General features: G+C 52.2%; 33 non-coding genes across 33 annotated transcripts; 7 read left to right on the top strand and 26 right to left on the bottom strand.

The window, feature by feature from the left end:
* The first annotated feature begins 502 nt into the window (after positions 1-502).
* On the top strand, positions 503-574 carry Trnag-ucc (transfer RNA glycine (anticodon UCC)). The gene has a single exon. It is a non-coding gene; the product is annotated as a tRNA-Gly (tRNA).
* Positions 575-850: 276 nt separating this feature from the next.
* Positions 851-932, bottom strand: Trnas-aga (transfer RNA serine (anticodon AGA)). Its single transcript has one exon. It is a non-coding gene; the product is annotated as a tRNA-Ser (tRNA).
* Positions 933-1071: 139 nt separating this feature from the next.
* Positions 1072-1144, bottom strand: Trnak-uuu (transfer RNA lysine (anticodon UUU)). Its single transcript has one exon. It is a non-coding gene; the product is annotated as a tRNA-Lys (tRNA).
* Positions 1145-1440: 296 nt separating this feature from the next.
* Positions 1441-1512, bottom strand: Trnae-uuc (transfer RNA glutamic acid (anticodon UUC)). The gene has a single exon. It is a non-coding gene; the product is annotated as a tRNA-Glu (tRNA).
* Positions 1513-1834: 322 nt separating this feature from the next.
* Positions 1835-1907, bottom strand: Trnam-cau (transfer RNA methionine (anticodon CAU)). Its single transcript has one exon. It is a non-coding gene; the product is annotated as a tRNA-Met (tRNA).
* An 815-nt stretch (positions 1908-2722) lies between these two features.
* On the top strand, positions 2723-2794 carry Trnag-ucc (transfer RNA glycine (anticodon UCC)). The gene has a single exon. It is a non-coding gene; the product is annotated as a tRNA-Gly (tRNA).
* Positions 2795-3072: 278 nt separating this feature from the next.
* Positions 3073-3154, bottom strand: Trnas-aga (transfer RNA serine (anticodon AGA)). The gene has a single exon. It is a non-coding gene; the product is annotated as a tRNA-Ser (tRNA).
* Positions 3155-3293: 139 nt separating this feature from the next.
* On the bottom strand, positions 3294-3366 carry Trnak-uuu (transfer RNA lysine (anticodon UUU)). Its single transcript has one exon. It is a non-coding gene; the product is annotated as a tRNA-Lys (tRNA).
* Positions 3367-3662: 296 nt separating this feature from the next.
* On the bottom strand, positions 3663-3734 carry Trnae-uuc (transfer RNA glutamic acid (anticodon UUC)). The gene has a single exon. It is a non-coding gene; the product is annotated as a tRNA-Glu (tRNA).
* A 322-nt stretch (positions 3735-4056) lies between these two features.
* On the bottom strand, positions 4057-4129 carry Trnam-cau (transfer RNA methionine (anticodon CAU)). Its single transcript has one exon. It is a non-coding gene; the product is annotated as a tRNA-Met (tRNA).
* An 815-nt stretch (positions 4130-4944) lies between these two features.
* On the top strand, positions 4945-5016 carry Trnag-ucc (transfer RNA glycine (anticodon UCC)). Its single transcript has one exon. It is a non-coding gene; the product is annotated as a tRNA-Gly (tRNA).
* Positions 5017-5294: 278 nt separating this feature from the next.
* Trnas-aga (transfer RNA serine (anticodon AGA)) lies at positions 5295-5376 on the bottom strand. Its single transcript has one exon. It is a non-coding gene; the product is annotated as a tRNA-Ser (tRNA).
* Positions 5377-5515: 139 nt separating this feature from the next.
* On the bottom strand, positions 5516-5588 carry Trnak-uuu (transfer RNA lysine (anticodon UUU)). The gene has a single exon. It is a non-coding gene; the product is annotated as a tRNA-Lys (tRNA).
* A 296-nt stretch (positions 5589-5884) lies between these two features.
* Positions 5885-5956, bottom strand: Trnae-uuc (transfer RNA glutamic acid (anticodon UUC)). The gene has a single exon. It is a non-coding gene; the product is annotated as a tRNA-Glu (tRNA).
* A 322-nt stretch (positions 5957-6278) lies between these two features.
* Trnam-cau (transfer RNA methionine (anticodon CAU)) lies at positions 6279-6351 on the bottom strand. Its single transcript has one exon. It is a non-coding gene; the product is annotated as a tRNA-Met (tRNA).
* Positions 6352-7166: 815 nt separating this feature from the next.
* On the top strand, positions 7167-7238 carry Trnag-ucc (transfer RNA glycine (anticodon UCC)). The gene has a single exon. It is a non-coding gene; the product is annotated as a tRNA-Gly (tRNA).
* A 277-nt stretch (positions 7239-7515) lies between these two features.
* Positions 7516-7597, bottom strand: Trnas-aga (transfer RNA serine (anticodon AGA)). Its single transcript has one exon. It is a non-coding gene; the product is annotated as a tRNA-Ser (tRNA).
* Positions 7598-7736: 139 nt separating this feature from the next.
* On the bottom strand, positions 7737-7809 carry Trnak-uuu (transfer RNA lysine (anticodon UUU)). Its single transcript has one exon. It is a non-coding gene; the product is annotated as a tRNA-Lys (tRNA).
* Positions 7810-8105: 296 nt separating this feature from the next.
* Trnae-uuc (transfer RNA glutamic acid (anticodon UUC)) lies at positions 8106-8177 on the bottom strand. Its single transcript has one exon. It is a non-coding gene; the product is annotated as a tRNA-Glu (tRNA).
* A 322-nt stretch (positions 8178-8499) lies between these two features.
* Trnam-cau (transfer RNA methionine (anticodon CAU)) lies at positions 8500-8572 on the bottom strand. Its single transcript has one exon. It is a non-coding gene; the product is annotated as a tRNA-Met (tRNA).
* Positions 8573-9387: 815 nt separating this feature from the next.
* On the top strand, positions 9388-9459 carry Trnag-ucc (transfer RNA glycine (anticodon UCC)). Its single transcript has one exon. It is a non-coding gene; the product is annotated as a tRNA-Gly (tRNA).
* A 267-nt stretch (positions 9460-9726) lies between these two features.
* On the bottom strand, positions 9727-9808 carry Trnas-aga (transfer RNA serine (anticodon AGA)). The gene has a single exon. It is a non-coding gene; the product is annotated as a tRNA-Ser (tRNA).
* Positions 9809-9947: 139 nt separating this feature from the next.
* Trnak-uuu (transfer RNA lysine (anticodon UUU)) lies at positions 9948-10020 on the bottom strand. The gene has a single exon. It is a non-coding gene; the product is annotated as a tRNA-Lys (tRNA).
* A 296-nt stretch (positions 10021-10316) lies between these two features.
* On the bottom strand, positions 10317-10388 carry Trnae-uuc (transfer RNA glutamic acid (anticodon UUC)). The gene has a single exon. It is a non-coding gene; the product is annotated as a tRNA-Glu (tRNA).
* Positions 10389-10710: 322 nt separating this feature from the next.
* On the bottom strand, positions 10711-10783 carry Trnam-cau (transfer RNA methionine (anticodon CAU)). The gene has a single exon. It is a non-coding gene; the product is annotated as a tRNA-Met (tRNA).
* Positions 10784-11598: 815 nt separating this feature from the next.
* On the top strand, positions 11599-11670 carry Trnag-ucc (transfer RNA glycine (anticodon UCC)). Its single transcript has one exon. It is a non-coding gene; the product is annotated as a tRNA-Gly (tRNA).
* A 267-nt stretch (positions 11671-11937) lies between these two features.
* Trnas-aga (transfer RNA serine (anticodon AGA)) lies at positions 11938-12019 on the bottom strand. The gene has a single exon. It is a non-coding gene; the product is annotated as a tRNA-Ser (tRNA).
* A 139-nt stretch (positions 12020-12158) lies between these two features.
* On the bottom strand, positions 12159-12231 carry Trnak-uuu (transfer RNA lysine (anticodon UUU)). Its single transcript has one exon. It is a non-coding gene; the product is annotated as a tRNA-Lys (tRNA).
* A 296-nt stretch (positions 12232-12527) lies between these two features.
* On the bottom strand, positions 12528-12599 carry Trnae-uuc (transfer RNA glutamic acid (anticodon UUC)). Its single transcript has one exon. It is a non-coding gene; the product is annotated as a tRNA-Glu (tRNA).
* Positions 12600-12921: 322 nt separating this feature from the next.
* Positions 12922-12994, bottom strand: Trnam-cau (transfer RNA methionine (anticodon CAU)). The gene has a single exon. It is a non-coding gene; the product is annotated as a tRNA-Met (tRNA).
* Positions 12995-13809: 815 nt separating this feature from the next.
* Positions 13810-13881, top strand: Trnag-ucc (transfer RNA glycine (anticodon UCC)). The gene has a single exon. It is a non-coding gene; the product is annotated as a tRNA-Gly (tRNA).
* A 276-nt stretch (positions 13882-14157) lies between these two features.
* Trnas-aga (transfer RNA serine (anticodon AGA)) lies at positions 14158-14239 on the bottom strand. The gene has a single exon. It is a non-coding gene; the product is annotated as a tRNA-Ser (tRNA).
* Positions 14240-14378: 139 nt separating this feature from the next.
* Positions 14379-14451, bottom strand: Trnak-uuu (transfer RNA lysine (anticodon UUU)). The gene has a single exon. It is a non-coding gene; the product is annotated as a tRNA-Lys (tRNA).
* Between the last annotated feature and the right edge of the window lie 3030 nt (positions 14452-17481).

The following is a 17481-nucleotide window of genomic DNA, read 5'->3' as shown; positions in this document are numbered from 1 at the left end:
TCCTGAGGCTGGCGCACCTCAAGCGAGCAATCGGCGCGGCAGCACTATAGCGAGAACAGCAAAACGATGCATCGGCCGGGAATCGAAGCCGGGCCGCCCGCGTGGTAGTCGAACAACCTACCACTTTTTTAGTTGTTGTTCTCATTTTGTTAGTTGCATTTGTTGGGGGCGGACGTCCGATGACGTCCGTGCTTCCCGAGCATATTCCCGAGCAGCTGTCTGCAGGGAAAGTGGGATTGCCACCCAGCGACGTCGGATACAACCGAAAAAAGTGCTACACACGCGGAGTCCCCCACTACACTGCCTCAAAGCGACCGCTCGTCACTATTGTGTGAGTAACGTTGCGGCCGCGGCGACGAGCCTTGCCCAAAGACGCAGCGTGCGTGGAGGCGCTGCCCGAATGCACCCTCCTACCTCGTAAAGCGTCTACAGCTACTATCACCGTGGGCCACTGCCGGCGGGCGGGAAGCCGACACAGCGCGGCGTTGCGAGCAGCGGCTGTGCGGTGGTAGTGTAATGGTGAGCATAGTTGCCTTCCGAGCAGTTGAGCCGCGTTCGATTCCCGGCCACCGCAACGGGCGCAAATCTATGCGTATGAGTATGTGAGCCACGTGCTGTTGAATTAACGTTTTCTTTCCGTCGTCGCTCCACGCAGGCCATCCTGCAGTATGTCCCGACTTGTCCCGACTTTGCTCGGCTGACGCGAAAGCTGACGCTTGGAATTCGCCCTTATCAAAAGGACAGGCGCTATAAACGACTGTGAGAGGTGAGGTGTAGCGAGGTACCAAAACGACAGGCAAACTGCGAAATTTTCTGCTCTCTCTTCTGAAACAGAAAATAAAAAAACCGACGCAGTCGGTAGGACTCGAACCTACGCTCCCACAGGGAATCTGATTTCTAGTCAGACGCCTTAACCACTCGGCCACGACTGCTCGTAGCTAAAGCTTCCCTCGAATCGTGAAAAATGCAACCGGTCTGCGCAGAATGTTGACAGGAAACGAACTCGGTGCACTGATTACGGCAGGGCTACCAGCGCTACGAGACGAGCCATTACGGAAGCGTTAAAATCTTCGCCCGAACAGGGATTCGAACCCTGGACACTTAGGTTAAAAGCCTAATGCTCTACCGACTGAGCTATCCGGGCTCACGCTTGTTGTGCATGGAGCGACTGCAAGCAATGTGAATAACTGGAACGCGTGTGTAGGCGTACTACGGTAATTGCTGGCTTCTGGCGCAACTGGCGACTTCACCGACTTCCCACTGACGCTGGTAGCACCCCAACAGCGGACCAGTGCCTCTTCTCCCTTTATCCCGGTGCTGACAGTAATTGCATCCTGTGCCTGCTTCCCCCGATTACGTTCGGTTGAAGCTCCGGAAGGAGGGCGACAAACGAAGGTTGGAAGGCCAAAAGATGGAGGGTCGTGTGCGCAAAAACTTCCCTTCCGGTACCGGGAATCGAACCCGGGCCTCCTGGGTGAAAGCCAGGTATCCTAGCCACTAGACCACACCGGATTTGCTCGAGAAACGTGAGATTTACTCCCTCTCTTCTCGCATTTCGTGCTCAATCCGGACTCAGTGTTGTTCTCTGTTTGCGAGCATTTTTGCGCGTGCAGACTGGCATGGCGCACAGCTCGAAACTGTCTATTCATTGCTGTTTGCATCATATTTCACTCATAACAGGGGAGGAGAATGATCAAAGTTGTACCTTGCCATAATTGGAAGTAAACATTGTGACGCTGAGGCGTGGACTCCTTGTGGATAACAAACGACAATTAAGTTCGTTCGCTAGCAATAGCAACGCCGTTAATTCAGCCGTGATGTACAGCAAATTAAATGCCCCGGGTGAGGATCGAACTCACGACCTTAAGATTATGAGACTTACGCGCTACCTACTGCGCTACCGAGGCTCGTTGCAACCATCATCCCAGGAATCTTGGTAAGTCTCACATATTAGAGATAGACAGTTTGCGCTTTCTCAGGAATCTGTTGTGTCGCTACGCGTGCTTTCCCGACTTGCTAGAGTAAACTGCTGCCGCAGCTTTTTTAACGACGGAAAGCAGCACTGCCTGAGGTTACAGTACATCGCCCTTGCGGCACCTGAACACAGCGGCCTGTAGGGCCAGGCCGACGCTGGAGTTCAGTAACAGCACGCGGCCGTCCAAGTAGGGTCTCTTGCGTGCTGCATGTTTGGTTCTTCTCACAGCGAATCCTGCTATACATTCCTGAGGCTGGCGCACCTCAAGCGAGCAATCGGCGCGGCAGCACTATAGCGAGAACAGCAAAACGATGCATCGGCCGGGAATCGAAGCCGGGCCGCCCGCGTGGTAGTCGAACAACCTACCACTTTTTTAGTTGTTGTTCTCATTTTGTTAGTTGCATTTGTTGGGGGCGGACGTCCGATGACGTCCGTGCTTCCCGAGCATATTCCCGAGCAGCTGTCTGCAGGGAAAGTGGGATTGCCACCCAGCGACGTCGGATACAACCGAAAAAAGTGCTACACACGCGGAGTCCCCCACTACACTGCCTCAAAGCGACCGCTCGTCACTATTGCGTGAGTAACGTTGCGGCCGCGGCGACGAGCCTTGCCCAAAGACGCAGCGTGCGTGGAGGCGCTGCCCGAATGCACCCTCCTACCTCGTAAAGCGCCTACAGCTACTATCACCGTGGGCCACTGCCGGCGGGCGGGAAGCCGACACAGCGCGGCGTTGCGAGCAGCGGCTGTGCGGTGGTAGTGTAATGGTGAGCATAGTTGCCTTCCGAGCAGTTGAGCCGCGTTCGATTCCCGGCCACCGCAACGGGCGCAAATCTATGCGTATGAGTATGTGAGCCACGTGCTGTTGAATTAACGTTTTCTTTCCGTCGTCGCTCCACGCAGGCCATGCTGTAGTATGTCCCGACTTGTCCCGACTTTGCTCGGCTGACGCGAAAGCTGACGCTTGGAATTCGCCCTTATCAAAAGGACAGGCGCTATAAACGACTGTGAGAGGTGAGGTGTAGCGAGGTACCAAAACGACAGGCAAACTGCGAAATTTTCTGCTCTCTCTTCTGAAACAAAAAATAAAAAAAAACCGACGCAGTCGGTAGGACTCGAACCTACGCTCCCAGAGGGAATCTGATTTCTAGTCAGACGCCTTAACCACTCGGCGACGACTGCTCGTAGCTAAAGCTTCCCTCGAATCGTGAAAAATGCAACCGGTCTGCGCAGAATGTTGACAGGAAATGAACTCGGTGCACTGATTACGGCAGGGCTACCAGCGCTACGAGACGAGTCATTACGGAAGCGTTAAAATCTTCGCCCGAACAGGGATTCGAACCCTGGACCCTTAGGTTAAAAGCCTAATGCTCTACCGACTGAGCTATCCGGGCTCACGCTTGTTGTGCATGGAGCGACTGCAAGCAATGTGAATAACTGGAACGCGTGTGTAGGCGTACTACGGTAATTGCTGGCTTCTGGCGCAACTGGCGACTTCACCGACTTCCCACTGACGCTGGTAGCACCCCAACAGCGGACCAGTGCCTCTTCTCCCTTTATCCCGGTGCTGACAGTAATTGCATCCTGTGCCTGCTTCCCCCGATTACGTTCGGTTGAAGCTCCGGAAGGAGGGCGACAAACGAAGGTTGGAAGGCCAAAAGATGGAGGGTCGTGTGCGCAAAAACTTCCCTTCCGGTACCGGGAATCGAACCCGGGCCTCCTGGGTGAAAGCCAGGTATCCTAGCCACTAGACCACACCGGATTTGCTCGAGAAACGTGAGATTTACTCCCTCTCTTCTCGCATTTCGTGCTCAATCCGGACTCAGTGTTGTTCTCTGTTTGCGAGCATTTTTGCGCGTGCAGACTGGCATGGCGCACAGCTCGAAACTGTCTATTCATTGCTGTTTGCATCATATTTCACTCATAACAGGGGAGGAGAATGATCAAAGTTGTACCTTGCCATAATTGGAAGTAAACATTGTGACGCTGAGGCGTGGACTCCTTGTGGATAACAAACGACAATTAAGTTCGTTCGCTAGCAATAGCAACGCCGTTAATTCAGCCGTGATGTACAGCAAATTAAATGCCCCGGGTGAGGATCGAACTCACGACCTTAAGATTATGAGACTTACGCGCTACCTACTGCGCTACCGAGGCTCGTTGCAACCATCATCCCAGGAATCTTGGTAAGTCTCACATATTAGAGATAGACAGTTTGCGCTTTCTCAGGAATCTGTTGTGTCGCTACGCGTGCTTTCCCGACTTGCTAGAGTAAACTGCTGCCGCAGCTTTTTTAACGACGGAAAGCAGCACTGCCTGAGGTTACAGTACATCGCCCTTGCGGCACCTGAACACAGCGGCCTGTAGGGCCAGGCCGACGCTGGAGTTCAGTAACAGCACGCGGCCGTCCAAGTAGGGTCTCTTGCGTGCTGCATGTTTGGTTCTTCTCACAGCGAATCCTGCTATACATTCCTGAGGCTGGCGCACCTCAAGCGAGCAATCGGCGCGGCAGCACTATAGCGAGAACAGCAAAACGATGCATCGGCCGGGAATCGAAGCCGGGCCGCCCGCGTGGTAGTCGAACAACCTACCACTTTTTTAGTTGTTGTTCTCATTTTGTTAGTTGCATTTGTTGGGGGCGGACGTCCGATGACGTCCGTGCTTCCCGAGCATATTCCCGAGCAGCTGTCTGCAGGGAAAGTGGGATTGCCACCCAGCGACGTCGGATACAACCGAAAAAAGTGCTACACACGCGGAGTCCCCCACTACACTGCCTCAAAGCGACCGCTCGTCACTATTGCGTGAGTAACGTTGCGGCCGCGGCGACGAGCCTTGCCCAAAGACGCAGCGTGCGTGGAGGCGCTGCCCGAATGCACCCTCCTACCTCGTAAAGCGCCTACAGCTACTATCACCGTGGGCCACTGCCGGCGGGCGGGAAGCCGACACAGCGCGGCGTTGCGAGCAGCGGCTGTGCGGTGGTAGTGTAATGGTGAGCATAGTTGCCTTCCGAGCAGTTGAGCCGCGTTCGATTCCCGGCCACCGCAACGGGCGCAAATCTATGCGTATGAGTATGTGAGCCACGTGCTGTTGAATTAACGTTTTCTTTCCGTCGTCGCTCCACGCAGGCCATGCTGTAGTATGTCCCGACTTGTCCCGACTTTGCTCGGCTGACGCGAAAGCTGACGCTTGGAATTCGCCCTTATCAAAAGGACAGGCGCTATAAACGACTGTGAGAGGTGAGGTGTAGCGAGGTACCAAAACGACAGGCAAACTGCGAAATTTTCTGCTCTCTCTTCTGAAACAAAAAATAAAAAAAAACCGACGCAGTCGGTAGGACTCGAACCTACGCTCCCAGAGGGAATCTGATTTCTAGTCAGACGCCTTAACCACTCGGCGACGACTGCTCGTAGCTAAAGCTTCCCTCGAATCGTGAAAAATGCAACCGGTCTGCGCAGAATGTTGACAGGAAATGAACTCGGTGCACTGATTACGGCAGGGCTACCAGCGCTACGAGACGAGTCATTACGGAAGCGTTAAAATCTTCGCCCGAACAGGGATTCGAACCCTGGACCCTTAGGTTAAAAGCCTAATGCTCTACCGACTGAGCTATCCGGGCTCACGCTTGTTGTGCATGGAGCGACTGCAAGCAATGTGAATAACTGGAACGCGTGTGTAGGCGTACTACGGTAATTGCTGGCTTCTGGCGCAACTGGCGACTTCACCGACTTCCCACTGACGCTGGTAGCACCCCAACAGCGGACCAGTGCCTCTTCTCCCTTTATCCCGGTGCTGACAGTAATTGCATCCTGTGCCTGCTTCCCCCGATTACGTTCGGTTGAAGCTCCGGAAGGTGGGCGACAAACGAAGGTTGGAAGGCCAAACGATGGAGGGTCGTGTGCGCAAAAACTTCCCTTCCGGTACCGGGAATCGAACCCGGGCCTCCTGGGTGAAAGCCAGGTATCCTAGCCACTAGACCACACCGGATTTGCTCGAGAAACGTGAGATTTACTCCCTCTCTTCTCGTATTTCGTGCTCAATCCGGACTCAGTGTTGTTATCTGTTTGCGAGCATTTTTGCGCGTGCAGACTGGCATGGCGCACAGCTCGAAACTGTCTATTCATTGCTGTTTGCATCATATTTCACTCATAACAGGGGAGGAGAATGATCAAAGTTGTACCTTGCCATAATTGGAAGTAAACATTGTGACGCTGAGGCGTGGACTCCTTGTGGATAACAAACGACAATTAAGTTCGTTCGCTAGCAATAGCAACGCCGTTAATTCAGCCGTGATGTACAGCAAATTAAATGCCCCGGGTGAGGATCGAACTCACGACCTTAAGATTATGAGACTTACGCGCTACCTACTGCGCTACCGAGGCTCGTTGCAACCATCATCCCAGGAATCTTGGTAAGTCTCACATATTAGAGATAGACAGTTTGCGCTTTCTCAGGAATCTGTTGTGTCGCTACGCGTGCTTTCCCGACTTGCTAGAGTAAACTGCTGCCGCAGCTTTTTTAACGACGGAAAGCAGCACTGCCTGAGGTTACAGTACATCGCCCTTGCGGCACCTGAACACAGCGGCCTGTAGGGCCAGGCCGACGCTGGAGTTCAGTAACAGCACGCGGCCGTCCAAGTAGGGTCTCTTGCGTGCTGCATGTTTGGTTCTTCTCACAGCGAATCCTGCTATACATTCCTGAGGCTGGCGCACCTCAAGCGAGCAATCGGCGCGGCAGCACTATAGCGAGAACAGCAAAACGATGCATCGGCCGGGAATCGAAGCCGGGCCGCCCGCGTGGTAGTCGAACAACCTACCACTTTTTTAGTTGTTGTTCTCATTTTGTTAGTTGCATTTGTTGGGGGCGGACGTCCGATGACGTCCGTGCTTCCCGAGCATATTCCCGAGCAGCTGTCTGCAGGGAAAGTGGGATTGCCACCCAGCGACGTCGGATACAACCGAAAAAAGTGCTACACACGCGGAGTCCCCCACTACACTGCCTCAAAGCGACCGCTCGTCACTATTGCGTGAGTAACGTTGCGGCCGCGGCGACGAGCCTTGCCCAAAGACGCAGCGTGCGTGGAGGCGCTGCCCGAATGCACCCTCCTACCTCGTAAAGCGCCTACAGCTACTATCACCGTGGGCCACTGCCGGCGGGCGGGAAGCCGACACAGCGCGGCGTTGCGAGCAGCGGCTGTGCGGTGGTAGTGTAATGGTGAGCATAGTTGCCTTCCGAGCAGTTGAGCCGCGTTCGATTCCCGGCCACCGCAACGGGCGCAAATCTATGCGTATGAGTATGTGAGCCACGTGCTGTTGAATTAACGTTTTCTTTCCGTCGTCGCTCCACGCAGGCCATGCTGTAGTATGTCCCGACTTGTCCCGACTTTGCTCGGCTGACGCGAAAGCTGACGCTTGGAATTCGCCCTTATCAAAAGGACAGGCGCTATAAACGACTGTGAGAGGTGAGGTGTAGCGAGGTACCAAAACGACAGGCAAACTGCGAAATTTTCTGCTCTCTCTTCTGAAACAAAAAATAAAAAAAACCGACGCAGTCGGTAGGACTCGAACCTACGCTCCCAGAGGGAATCTGATTTCTAGTCAGACGCCTTAACCACTCGGCCACGACTGCTCGTAGCTAAAGCTTCCCTCGAATCGTGAAAAATGCAACCGGTCTGCGCAGAATGTTGACAGGAAATGAACTCGGTGCACTGATTACGGCAGGGCTACCAGCGCTACGAGACGAGTCATTACGGAAGCGTTAAAATCTTCGCCCGAACAGGGATTCGAACCCTGGACCCTTAGGTTAAAAGCCTAATGCTCTACCGACTGAGCTATCCGGGCTCACGCTTGTTGTGCATGGAGCGACTGCAAGCAATGTGAATAACTGGAACGCGTGTGTAGGCGTACTACGGTAATTGCTGGCTTCTGGCGCAACTGGCGACTTCACCGACTTCCCACTGACGCTGGTAGCACCCCAACAGCGGACCAGTGCCTCTTCTCCCTTTATCCCGGTGCTGACAGTAATTGCATCCTGTGCCTGCTTCCCCCGATTACGTTCGGTTGAAGCTCCGGAAGGTGGGCGACAAACGAAGGTTGGAAGGCCAAACGATGGAGGGTCGTGTGCGCAAAAACTTCCCTTCCGGTACCGGGAATCGAACCCGGGCCTCCTGGGTGAAAGCCAGGTATCCTAGCCACTAGACCACACCGGATTTGCTCGAGAAACGTGAGATTTACTCCCTCTCTTCTCGTATTTCGTGCTCAATCCGGACTCAGTGTTGTTATCTGTTTGCGAGCATTTTTGCGCGTGCAGACTGGCATGGCGCACAGCTCGAAACTGTCTATTCATTGCTGTTTGCATCATATTTCACTCATAACAGGGGAGGAGAATGATCAAAGTTGTACCTTGCCATAATTGGAAGTAAACATTGTGACGCTGAGGCGTGGACTCCTTGTGGATAACAAACGACAATTAAGTTCGTTCGCTAGCAATAGCAACGCCGTTAATTCAGCCGTGATGTACAGCAAATTAAATGCCCCGGGTGAGGATCGAACTCACGACCTTAAGATTATGAGACTTACGCGCTACCTACTGCGCTACCGAGGCTCGTTGCAACCATCATCCCAGGAATCTTGGTAAGTCTCACATATTAGAGATAGACAGTTTGCGCTTTCTCAGGAATCTGTTGTGTCGCTACGCGTGCTTTCCCGACTTGCTAGAGTAAACTGCTGCCGCAGCTTTTTTAACGACGGAAAGCAGCACTGCCTGAGGTTACAGTACATCGCCCTTGCGGCACCTGAACACAGCGGCCTGTAGGGCCAGGCCGACGCTGGAGTTCAGTAACAGCACGCGGCCGTCCAAGTAGGGTCTCTTGCGTGCTGCATGTTTGGTTCTTCTCACAGCGAATCCTGCTATACATTCCTGAGGCTGGCGCACCTCAAGCGAGCAATCGGCGCGGCAGCACTATAGCGAGAACAGCAAAACGATGCATCGGCCGGGAATCGAAGCCGGGCCGCCCGCGTGGTAGTCGAACAACCTACCACTTTTTTAGTTGTTGTTCTCATTTTGTTAGTTGCATTTGTTGGGGGCGGACGTCCGATGACGTCCGTGCTTCCCGAGCATATTCCCGAGCAGCTGTCTGCAGGGAAAGTGGGATTGCCACCCAGCGACGTCGGATACAACCGAAAAAAGTGCTACACACGCGGAGTCCCCCACTACACTGCCTCAAAGCGACCGCTCGTCACTATTGCGTGAGTAACGTTGCGGCCGCGGCGACGAGCCTTGCCCAAAGACGCAGCGTGCGTGGAGGCGCTGCCCGAATGCACCCTCCTACCTCGTAAAGCGTCTACAGCTACTATCACCGTGGGCCACTGCCGGCGGGCGGGAAGCCGACACAGCGCGGCGTTGCGAGCAGCGGCTGTGCGGTGGTAGTGTAATGGTGAGCATAGTTGCCTTCCGAGCAGTTGAGCCGCGTTCGATTCCCGGCCACCGCAACGGGCGCAAATCTATGCGTATGAGTATGTGAGCCACGTGCTGTTGAATTAACGTTTTCTTTCCGTCGTCGCTCCACGCAGGCCATCCTGTAGTATGTCCCGACTTGTCCCGACTGACGCGAAAGCTGACGCTTGGAATTCGCCCTTATCAAAAGGACAGGCGCTATAAACGACTGTGAGAGGTGAGGTGTAGCGAGGTACCAAAACGACAGGCAAACTGCGAAATTTTCTGCTCTCTCTTCTGAAACAAAAAATAAAAAAAACCGACGCAGTCGGTAGGACTCGAACCTACGCTCCCAGAGGGAATCTGATTTCTAGTCAGACGCCTTAACCACTCGGCGACGACTGCTCGTAGCTAAAGCTTCCCTCGAATCGTGAAAAATGCAACCGGTCTGCGCAGAATGTTGACAGGAAACGAACTCGGTGCACTGATTACGGCAGGGCTACCAGCGCTACGAGACGAGTCATTACGGAAGCGTTAAAATCTTCGCCCGAACAGGGATTCGAACCCTGGACCCTTAGGTTAAAAGCCTAATGCTCTACCGACTGAGCTATCCGGGCTCACGCTTGTTGTGCATGGAGCGACTGCAAGCAATGTGAATAACTGGAACGCGTGTGTAGGCGTACTACGGTAATTGCTGGCTTCTGGCGCAACTGGCGACTTCACCGACTTCCCACTGACGCTGGTAGCACCCCAACAGCGGACCAGTGCCTCTGCTCCCTTTATCCCGGTGCTGACAGTAATTGCATCCTGTGCCTGCTTCCCCCGATTACGTTCGGTTGAAGCTCCGGAAGGAGGGCGACAAACGAAGGTTGGAAGGCCAAAAGATGGAGGGTCGTGTGCGCAAAAACTTCCCTTCCGGTACCGGGAATCGAACCCGGGCCTCCTGGGTGAAAGCCAGGTATCCTAGCCACTAGACCACACCGGATTTGCTCGAGAAACGTGAGATTTACTCCCTCTCTTCTCGAATTTCGTGCTCAATCCGGACTCAGTGTTGTTCTCTGTTTGCGAGCATTTTTGCGCGTGCAGACTGGCATGGCGCACAGCTCGAAACTGTCTATTCATTGCTGTTTGCATCATATTTCACTCATAACAGGGGAGGAGAATGATCAAAGTTGTACCTTGCCATAATTGGAAGTAAACATTGTGACGCTGAGGCGTGGACTCCTTGTGGATAACAAACGACAATTAAGTTCGTTCGCTAGCAATAGCAACGCCGTTAATTCAGCCGTGATGTACAGCAAATTAAATGCCCCGGGTGAGGATCGAACTCACGACCTTAAGATTATGAGACTTACGCGCTACCTACTGCGCTACCGAGGCTCGTTGCAACCATCATCCCAGGAATCTTGGTAAGTCTCACATATTAGAGATAGACAGTTTGCGCTTTCTCAGGAATCTGTTGTGTCGCTACGCGTGCTTTCCCGACTTGCTAGAGTAAACTGCTGCCGCAGCTTTTTTAACGACGGAAAGCAGCACTGCCTGAGGTTACAGTACATCGCCCTTGCGGCACCTGAACACAGCGGCCTGTAGGGCCAGGCCGACGCTGGAGTTCAGTAACAGCACGCGGCCGTCCAAGTAGGGTCTCTTGCGTGCTGCATGTTTGGTTCTTCTCACAGCGAATCCTGCTATACATTCCTGAGGCTGGCGCACCTCAAGCGAGCAATCGGCGCGGCAGCACTATAGCGAGAACAGCAAAACGATGCATCGGCCGGGAATCGAAGCCGGGCCGCCCGCGTGGTAGTCGAACAACCTACCACTTTTTTAGTTGTTGTTCTCATTTTGTTAGTTGCATTTGTTGGGGGCGGACGTCCGATGACGTCCGTGCTTCCCGAGCATATTCCCGAGCAGCTGTCTGCAGGGAAAGTGGGATTGCCACCCAGCGACGTCGGATACAACCGAAAAAAGTGCTACACACGCGGAGTCCCCCACTACACTGCCTCAAAGCGACCGCTCGTCACTATTGCGTGAGTAACGTTGCGGCCGCGGCGACGAGCCTTGCCCAAAGACGCAGCGTGCGTGGAGGCGCTGCCCGAATGCACCCTCCTACCTCGTAAAGCGTCTACAGCTACTATCACCGTGGGCCACTGCCGGCGGGCGGGAAGCCGACACAGCGCGGCGTTGCGAGCAGCGGCTGTGCGGTGGTAGTGTAATGGTGAGCATAGTTGCCTTCCGAGCAGTTGAGCCGCGTTCGATTCCCGGCCACCGCAACGGGCGCAAATCTATGCGTATGAGTATGTGAGCCACGTGCTGTTGAATTAACGTTTTCTTTCCGTCGTCGCTCCACGCAGGCCATCCTGTAGTATGTCCCGACTTGTCCCGACTGACGCGAAAGCTGACGCTTGGATTTCGCCCTTATCAAAAGGACAGGCGCTATAAACGACTGTGAGAGGTGAGGTGTAGCGAGGTACCAAAACGACAGGCAAACTGCGAAATTTTCTGCTCTCTCTTCTGAAACAAAAAATAAAAAAAACCGACGCAGTCGGTAGGACTCGAACCTACGCTCCCAGAGGGAATCTGATTTCTAGTCAGACGCCTTAACCACTCGGCGACGACTGCTCGTAGCTAAAGCTTCCCTCGAATCGTGAAAAATGCAACCGGTCTGCGCAGAATGTTGACAGGAAACGAACTCGGTGCACTGATTACGGCAGGGCTACCAGCGCTACGAGACGAGTCATTACGGAAGCGTTAAAATCTTCGCCCGAACAGGGATTCGAACCCTGGACCCTTAGGTTAAAAGCCTAATGCTCTACCGACTGAGCTATCCGGGCTCACGCTTGTTGTGCATGGAGCGACTGCAAGCAATGTGAATAACTGGAACGCGTGTGTAGGCGTACTACGGTAATTGCTGGCTTCTGGCGCAACTGGCGACTTCACCGACTTCCCACTGACGCTGGTAGCACCCCAACAGCGGACCAGTGCCTCTTCTCCCTTTATCCCGGTGCTGACAGTAATTGCATCCTGTGCCTGCTTCCCCCGATTACGTTCGGTTGAAGCTCCGGAAGGAGGGCGACAAACGAAGGTTGGAAGGCCAAAAGATGGAGGGTCGTGTGCGCAAAAACTTCCCTTCCGGTACCGGGAATCGAACCCGGGCCTCCTGGGTGAAAGCCAGGTATCCTAGCCACTAGACCACACCGGATTTGCTCGAGAAACGTGAGATTTACTCCCTCTCTTCTCGCATTTCGTGCTCAATCCGGACTCAGTGTTGTTCTCTGTTTGCGAGCATTTTTGCGCGTGCAGACTGGCATGGCGCACAGCTCGAAACTGTCTATTCATTGCTGTTTGCATCATATTTCACTCATAACAGGGGAGGAGAATGATCAAAGTTGTACCTTGCCATAATTGGAAGTAAACATTGTGACGCTGAGGCGTGGACTCCTTGTGGATAACAAACGACAATTAAGTTCGTTCGCTAGCAATAGCAACGCCGTTAATTCAGCCGTGATGTACAGCAAATTAAATGCCCCGGGTGAGGATCGAACTCACGACCTTAAGATTATGAGACTTACGCGCTACCTACTGCGCTACCGAGGCTCGTTGCAACCATCATCCCAGGAATCTTGGTAAGTCTCACATATTAGAGATAGACAGTTTGCGCTTTCTCAGGAATCTGTTGTGTCGCTACGCGTGCTTTCCCGACTTGCTAGAGTAAACTGCTGCCGCAGCTTTTTTAACGACGGAAAGCAGCACTGCCTGAGGTTACAGTACATCGCCCTTGCGGCACCTGAACACAGCGGCCTGTAGGGCCAGGCCGACGCTGGAGTTCAGTAACAGCACGCGGCCGTCCAAGTAGGGTCTCTTGCGTGCTGCATGTTTGGTTCTTCTCACAGCGAATCCTGCTATACATTCCTGAGGCTGGCGCACCTCAAGCGAGCAATCGGCGCGGCAGCACTATAGCGAGAACAGCAAAACGATGCATCGGCCGGGAATCGAAGCCGGGCCGCCCGCGTGGTAGTCGAACAACCTACCACTTTTTTAGTTGTTGTTCTCATTTTGTTAGTTGCATTTGTTGGGGGCGGACGTCCGATGACGTCCGTGCTTCCCGAGCATATTCCCGAGCAGCTGTCTGCAGGGAAAGTGGGATTGCCACCCAGCGACGTCGGATACAACCGAAAAAAGTGCTACACACGCGGAGTCCCCCACTACACTGCCTCAAAGCGACCGCTCGTCACTATTGTGTGAGTAACGTTGCGGCCGCGGCGACGAGCCTTGCCCAAAGACGCAGCGTGCGTGGAGGCGCTGCCCGAATGCACCCTCCTACCTCGTAAAGCGTCTACAGCTACTATCACCGTGGGCCACTGCCGGCGGGCGGGAAGCCGACACAGCGCGGCGTTGCGAGCAGCGGCTGTGCGGTGGTAGTGTAATGGTGAGCATAGTTGCCTTCCGAGCAGTTGAGCCGCGTTCGATTCCCGGCCACCGCAACGGGCGCAAATCTATGCGTATGAGTATGTGAGCCACGTGCTGTTGAATTAACGTTTTCTTTCCGTCGTCGCTCCACGCAGGCCATCCTGTAGTATGTCCCGACTTGTCCCGACTTTGCTCGGCTGACGCGAAAGCTGACGCTTGGAATTCGCCCTTATCAAAAGGACAGGCGCTATAAACGACTGTGAGAGGTGAGGTGTAGCGAGGTACCAAAACGACAGGCAAACTGCGAAATTTTCTGCTCTCTCTTCTGAAACAAAAAATAAAAAAACCGACGCAGTCGGTAGGACTCGAACCTACGCTCCCACAGGGAATCTGATTTCTAGTCAGACGCCTTAACCACTCGGCCACGACTGCTCGTAGCTAAAGCTTCCCTCGAATCGTGAAAAATGCAACCGGTCTGCGCAGAATGTTGACAGGAAACGAACTCGGTGCACTGATTACGGCAGGGCTACCAGCGCTACGAGACGAGCCATTACGGAAGCGTTAAAATCTTCGCCCGAACAGGGATTCGAACCCTGGACACTTAGGTTAAAAGCCTAATGCTCTACCGACTGAGCTATCCGGGCTCACGCTTGTTGTGCATGGAGCGACTGCAAGCAATGTGATTAACTGGAACGCGTGTGTAGGCGTACTACGGTAATTGCTGGCTTCTGGCGCAACTGGCGACTTCACCGACTTCCCACTGACGCTGGTAGCACCCCAACAGCGGACCAGTGCCTCTTCTCCCTTTATCCCGGTGCTGACAGTAATTGCATCCTGTGCCTGCTTCCCCCGATTACGTTCGGTTGAAGCTCCGGAAGGAGGGCGACAAACGAAGGTTGGAAGGCCAAAAGATGGAGGGTCGTGTGCGCAAAAACTTCCCTTCCGGTACCGGGAATCGAACCCGGGCCTCCTGGGTGAAAGCCAGGTATCCTAGCCACTTTTTTTTTTTTTTTTTTTTTTTTTATTTCTTTTTTTTTAATTATCGGGCCTCCATCCACCCCTTATAGCACGTCCTTCTGCTCGCCAGTAAGTCGCCTTCGTCGGCGCGGCATCAAAGGCCTTTGATTGAGGTAAATGAAAACGTGGTGTATTTCATGCGTCGTTCATGATAGAACCATCCATAGGAAGGAAAAGAGGAACTGAAAGTTACCACGGCTCCATTGCCTTGTTGTAAACGAAAACGACAAAGAAGGTAAAAGAAAAGTGAAAATCCATGTCTCCTAAAATTATAAAGCTTTGTTCTGAACTCTGCGAAATTGAATGAGAACTAAAATTATCTCTCGAAACAGAAAACTGAATTTTCTTCGTCTTGACGAAATTAAGCTTGAACTCCTGCCAATCGAATTACTTCAGTGGTGTTTGTAACTTGTGATGCGGTCAACTTGACATATTAGTCGCCTAATAGACGGTCCGTCTGATGTTGAGTGAGTAATCTGCTGAATGTTCGTTAACACGAAATTCAAATCAATTGATCTGGTAGTCTTTTCTCTCTCTCTCTCTGTTTTTTTTTTTTTTTTTTTTTTTTTTTTTTTTTTTTTTTTTTTTACGTTACAGTTTTGAGCAGGTAGTTGGCGAAGTTATCCTTATAGTTCTTCGTTTTCATTAGCATATGGTGCTGAGTTGTAAGATAGACCCAGAAGTCTTCTTTACTCTTTTCTTCTTTTGTAAATAAGTAATGTACAGTAGCGGCTTTTAACCAGTTGAGTGCGTTCCTTCTCGCCCGTGGGTACGGAGTATCTTCCGGCGTCAGAAAGGCAGCAGGTGTTATATATCTGGGCGATGTTCTACTGATGAGTGCTAACTTGTTCGCGATATATTCCCATATATCTTTTACTTTGTCGCACACAAACCTGTGTTCGTCAGTATCTATTAAATTACACGTTGTGCACATAGGTGATTCTGCGAGGTGTATGTTATGTAGTTTGGAGTTAGTGGCTAATTTCCTGTTTACTGCGAAGTACCAAGTGGCTTTCATTGTCGACGGCGAGTACGGAATATGGATGTTCTCCCAGATTACCTTCCAGTCGCAAAGGTTGTATTTTTCTTCGGTATTATTTTTCTTCTTATCCTTCATGAGTTCCTGGTACACTTGTTTCACTGTCTTCATTTCTTGTTCGGGGATCCTTGTGTGTACATAACTGTACTCCAGTAAAAACCATTTTAAGTGGTAAAGTCCGTTTGGAATATGTTGCACCGTGATAGGTGGACTGAGGTCGGCCGGAGCTATCTCAGTAAGCAGGTGAGCAGCGAGACTATCAGCTGAGTGTTTCCAGTGGCGGAAGGTTTTGGATATGTATAAAGCTTGCGCCTTCCGTCCAACATCGACAAGATTTAAGCCACCATTTTTTGTGGCAAGCGTTAAGGTGTCAAACTGGACTTTAAAAATGTGGTGTTGGCTGACAAACTGTCCTAAAGCTGACATAATTCGTTTTGCAGTGAGTGCAGGCATTGGTAAAACTTGAGCGATATAATTGAGTTTGGAAGTGAGGTATACATTTGCGACCGTTACTTTCTGAATTTCATTTAGTTTGCGTACTCTGTGTTCCCGTATGCTGGCACGAATAGTCCGTAGAAGCTTTCGATAGTTGGTTGCAATTGTGTGCCGAATATTACTCTGAAAATCAATTCCAAGACACTTGAAGATCTTCAGCTGACGTAGTTGCCTGTGAGGGTGCGATCCTAGGCCGCGGCCAATATTGAATATTCCAGACTTCGTCCAGTTTAGTTGTGCACCTGACGCTTGCTCATATTGCCTGACTATCTGTAGTGCGGTCTCCACTTCAGTTCTATTTAGGACAAGGAAACCGACATCGTCTGCATACGCCTTGCACACTACTCGGGATCCATGTATGATGATGCCCTGTAAACTTTGCGTCAGGGTAGCTAACAAAGGCTCAATGGCAATCGCAAAGAGCGCCATGGACATTGGGCAGCCCTGCCTGACGGAACTGGCTATCTCTATTGCTCGGGTAGGCTGGCCATTGATGATGACTCTGGATAAATTAGTCGCTACCATCTGTCGTATAATTGCGACGAACCCAGGTGGAAAACCCATCGCATTCATGGTACGAAAGAGATACTGGTGGTTTACCCTGTCAAAGGCTTTGTCGAAATCCAAAGACATGATGGCACATTTCAGTTTACAGACTTCCGCAATAGAGATTAAATCACGGTAGTCGCACAAAGTCTGTTGAATTTTCCGATCCTTGCCCACGCTGGTCTGGTAAGGGCCAATAATATTGGTCATTGTAGATTTAAGCCTTTGGGCCAAAAGTCTCGCAAAGATTTTATAGTCGCTGTTGAGCAGCGTTATCGGTCGTAGATTTTTGACGTTTGCACTGCCTGAGTTTTTTTTAATGAGAACGATGATGCCTTCACAGAAGCTGGTGGGGATCACGTTGTTTTGGTCGAGAAGTTCGTTACAGATGCAAGTTATCTTCGCCTTTATGGTGTTCCAGAACTTTTGATAGAACTCGACGGGAATTCCGTCAGGTCCGGGGGATTTATTCTTAGCACTTTCGCAGAGCACATATTCCACGTCTTCTTCGGTTGCCACGGCTAATAGCTTTTCCGCGTCCACGAGACTGACTCTGTTGCGCAAATTATTCAAAAGA

Source organism: Schistocerca cancellata, unplaced genomic scaffold, assembly GCF_023864275.1.
Source record: "Schistocerca cancellata isolate TAMUIC-IGC-003103 unplaced genomic scaffold, iqSchCanc2.1 HiC_scaffold_411, whole genome shotgun sequence".
NCBI classification, from domain to species: Eukaryota; Metazoa; Arthropoda; class Insecta; order Orthoptera; family Acrididae; genus Schistocerca; species Schistocerca cancellata.
The sequence above is the reverse complement of the archived record's forward strand: the minus strand, read 5'-3'. Positions and strand labels throughout refer to the sequence as shown.